Source organism: Octopus bimaculoides, chromosome 24, assembly GCF_046866305.1.
Source record: "Octopus bimaculoides isolate indiv1 chromosome 24, ASM4686630v1, whole genome shotgun sequence".
Taxonomy (NCBI): Eukaryota; Metazoa; Mollusca; class Cephalopoda; order Octopoda; family Octopodidae; genus Octopus; species Octopus bimaculoides.
The window spans coordinates 33,487,682-33,492,681 of NC_142951.1; the positions used below are offsets into that span (position 1 = coordinate 33,487,682).

The window sequence follows — 5,000 nt, forward strand, 5'->3', positions numbered from 1 at the left end:
CACAACACCAACCCCACCACACACATCTGTAAAATCTGTAAAACTGGTTAAAAATCTATAAAACAGATTTTTCTGAATTTAAAAGTTGACTGAAGATGTTTCCACCATTTTGCTGCTTCCTTTTTTTTCCCTACGAAATAAGAAGATACATTATGGAAGTGTTATTTTAATGAGTTGTATCTACTTATCATCTGACGAAATACATCTACACCGCTGGATGGTTCTGAACCAGTTGTTGAGTGCCCCACACACGAGGGATCGATGCTAGATGTGTCGAAGCAATTGTCGTGATTACTAATAAATTCTCGTATATTCCATCTTCTGTCTTTCATTTGCCACACACACACACACACACACACACACACACACACACACACACACACACACACACACATATATATATATATATATATATATATATATATATATATATATATTCTTTTCTACTCTAGGGCTGAAATTTTTGGGAAGGGGACCAGTCGATTAGATCGACCCCAGTACGCAACAAGAACGGACAAACAATAAATATATAGACAAGCAACACAAAAGTGGACATATATATGCACAAATACACACACACACACACACATGTATGTATGTGTGTGTATATATGCACACGTATATACATGAATTTATATATGTATATATATGTATGTATATATCTGTACATCTGTATCTATATTAAAACAAAAATGGTTGAGGACTCCTAATCTATATCTGTCTGTCTGTCTTTCGGGTCTTATCTTACCTCAGTCTCCTTCTGTTCGACTGTCTGTCGTCTCTGTCTCTGTCTCTGTCTCTGTCTCTGTCTCGTTCTTTCTGTCTGTCTGTCTGTCTGTCTGTCTGTCTGTCTGTCTGTCTGTCTGTCTCTCCGTCTGTCTGTCTGTCTCTCTCTCTTCCTGCTCTATACATTCAAGTTAATGGGTTTAAATACATAACACACCCACTTGCACACGACACACTATACACAACGCGGGCACACACAGACACAGACACACAGACACAGACACAGACACACACAGACACACACACACACACACACACACACACACACACACACACACACACACACACACTCTCATACGTTCACCTGTTGCTTAACAATCAGTAAAAATAGTGCGCAGCTTAATAAAATATGCTACTATACACATACACATACATAAACACACACACACACACACTTGCACAAACACATTGACACACACACATACACCCGTGCACACATACGCATACATATACACACACTACGTCCACGTAACATTAGCGGTTCGGCAAAAAGAGACCGATAGAATAAGTACTTGGCTTACAAAAAAATAAGTCCTGAGGTCGATTTGTTCGACGAAAGGCGGTGCTCTAGCATGGCCGCAGTCAAATGATTGAAACAAGCAAAAGAATAAAAGAATAGAATGTATGTGTGCGTGTGTGTGTATACAAGCGTTTCCATATATACATATATACATATCCATATATACATATCCATATATACATATATACATATATACATATATACATATATACATATATACATATCCATATATACATATACACACACCTGCATAATTTCCTAAATTATGATGATGATTATAATGACACATAGAATGTTAATACAGACATAGCTACACACACACACACACACACACACACACACACACACACACACACACACACACACACACACACACGCTATTGTAAAAATTACTACCGTGAAAATAAAAACCCCCATTTATAAATATAACTTTAGATTTGAATTGCACCTAAAATGCGTCATAGTCTTTTAAAAAAAAAAACCCACAAAACAAAACAGAACACCTCCACATTGTCTAATAGTCTAATTAACGTCAAATATTAATTAATCGAACATTTTAAATCAACTTATCATGATCATTGTCATCGTTGTTATTTGACGTCTGTTTTCCGTGCTGGCATGGGTTGGATAGTTTGATAAGGGCTGGCAGGCTGCAGAGCTGCACCGGGTTCCTAATGTCCGTTTTGGTATGATTTCTCCAGCTGGATGTCCTTCCTAATGTCGACAGATTTACAGAATGCACCGGGCGCCTTTTACGTGGAACAAGTACAAGTGCTTTTTATGTGGCACTGGCAACTAACAAAAGAGAAAATTATTACAGCTAAATCTATCTATCTATCTATCTATCTATCTATCTATCTATCTATCTATCTATCTGTCTGTCTGTCTGTCTGTCTGTCTGTCTGTCTACGTACGAGTGAGTGGACAAACGAAAGAAGGGCACTCAACCAATTTATTGGGAGTTACATGTCTGGATCAAAACAGTTTGATTCAAACATGTTGGTACTCTTGAGTTTCAAGCGTGATGCTAGTCGTCAGCCATTTGGCTGACGATTAGCCCCACGCTTGAAACTCAAGAGTACCAACAAATCAAACTGTTTTGATCCATATACATACATACATACATACATACATACATACATCTTCGGCCTGACGAGTGGCCTGCGGTATACACCTTGTTTGGATATTTACCACTTCCGAGATTCCGCTCGCTTTGAAACATATGTAGCCCGGATTTCATCTTATCGACACCATTCCTTAACTCTTGTGTTCTTATTCGCATGCCTAGCAATGCTGGTTGCATACCGTGAAATATAGAAAGAACTTGTTTTTAGTTTATCGTACTTCGATACGAAAAAAGAAAATCCACAACCTTCCGTTTCAATAAACCATTATTGTCCCTGGAAGTTGTTTTTTTATATTTACAACGGATTGCTTGAAGCTTACTTTCTTCCCACACCTCGATCCCTGGATCCTGTCCATCATATGGATTCCTTGCACGCTAGAAAGAACAGTTAAATCCCATACCACTATTTAGGGATAAAACTTCGAGGGGAATGAAAAATAGGCGAAAGGTAAAGGATAAAGACGATTTAATGACCTGATTAAACAAGGCTTTAAAACCGAAGTTAATTCGATTGAAGTTGATTCAAGCGTGATCGGGTTACTATAAATAGTATACTGACTCGTGGTGATATATATATTACAATAACAAACAACTAGAATGTCAACAGCGTCGTAAAATCAGTCAACCAGTAAGTTATATAATAAAACAGGGTGTGACAGAAATATCGCCAGTATAATATATTATCGGAGCGAGGAAGAAGGGTTACAAAAGACACGGTACCTTTTGACTCCTCAAAGTTATGGTCAATCAAGGTCAGAGATATTACGTTAGCAATTTAAAAGGCCGCTGCCCCACCAGAGAAATATTGGCTTCAAATTTAGGGACAAGGCCAGCAATTTCGTGAGGGCGGAATTTGAACTCAGAACGTAAAGACGGACGAAATGCCGCTGAACATTTCACCCAGCGTGCATACGATTCTGCCAGCTCGACGCCCTCTAACAGAGAAACATTAAAATCGTTTTAACCTCTTACAAAATAAACCGATAGATTAAGTACCAAGCGCTTAAAAGAAATACCGGAGCCAATTCATTCGACTAAAAATGCCCCAGCATGGCCGCAGTCTAATAATTTAAACAAGTAAAATATATATATATATATATATATATATATATATATATATATATATATATATATATATATATATATATATATATATATATATATATATATATATATATATATATATATATATATATATATATATATAGTTGAAATTTGCCGAAAGGCACGAAAAAGACGAATGTAGGTGTATGAACAACAAGCAGATGTATTAATTTGACGCTCGGGAAAGTGAGAAAGTCTTTTACATTTCGAGGCTACGCTCTTCATCAGAAATAAGTGAAAATGAACGGAGAGAGAGAGAGAGAAAACTTGTAGATTTAGCGGTCAAGCATGGCGATACATATATGTGCATGTGTGTAAGAACGATTGCTCCGGTGTAGTGGTTAGAAGAGCTATACAATTGATAACAAACATAAAGTTATGAGGATCGATTCTCAGAGCGATCTTACAATTTTTTTCCCTCGCCTTCTTTGCACAGACTATCTGCCGCGGATTTACACATACAAATATTCACACATACGTGGAAACATCTATAGGTTAATAAATTTACACATGTATACATACATGCATATAAATTTATACACATCTCAACACATGCAAGTATACTTACTGAGGACAAAATCTGGCTGGAATTTGGCTTCTTATTGGCAGACGATAAGATTTGGCTCCTTATTGGCAGACGATAAAATTTGGCTCCTTATAGAAAAACGACTGAACTTGTAGTTGAATCTATGAGTGTCGAATGTTCTCGAAACCCAACGACGAAATAGTGGAGAGAAAGTCTTTGAAACAATTTAGATTTTCTTATATTATTATCTATTTATTGTTTGTCCTTCTTTGTTACCTTTTTACCTCCTTTTTTTCCTTTATAATAATGGAGTTATACAAACACCAGAGAGTTGACCGCTAACGGATACAAAGGGTAGGCAAATAATGTACATCTAAGTAAACAGATACAGGCAGACAAACACATATATGTACAGGCACGTATGTAGACAAGAAGGTGTGTATGTTTGTATGTATGTATGTATGTATGTATGTATGTATGTATGTATATATGTATATGTATGTATATGTATATATATGTGTGTGCGTACATATGTATGCATATACACTTATACATACATAGACACGCAAATATACACAGATATATACATACATACCTGTCAACCTTATTTATTTCTGCCCCACTCTCTCTCTCTTTCCACACGCACACACACACGTACATATATACACATATATGTATATGCATTTATTTCCAAATATATATATTTATGTGTGTGTGAATGCGTGTATGTGTGCGTGTATATATATGGGTGTATATGTATGTGTATGTAATATATATACATATAGTTATATATATATATCTATATATGCACATATATTCATAGATGTAAATTTATGTATATATATGTATATATATGTGTATATTTATCTATCATCATTTATATGTATGTATCGGTCTGTCTGCGTGCGTGTGTGTGTGTGTGCGTACGCTTCTTAATT

At 36.1% G+C, this 5,000-nt stretch overlaps 1 protein-coding gene across 4 annotated transcripts in view; it reads right to left on the minus strand.

The window, feature by feature from the left end:
- LOC149131267 (acidic phospholipase A2 PA4-like) overlaps positions 1-5,000 on the minus strand; it is a 28,118-nt gene that overhangs the window by 7,178 nt on the left and 15,940 nt on the right. The window contains exon 1 of one of the 4 annotated variants that reach the window (XM_089341104.1): positions 4,105-4,355. The exons of the other annotated variants lie outside the window; for them this stretch is intronic. The gene's annotated coding sequence lies outside the window, so the exon portion shown is untranslated. Of the gene's footprint in view, positions 1-4,104; positions 4,356-5,000 lie in introns of those variants that run through there. 4 annotated transcript variants of the gene reach the window in all.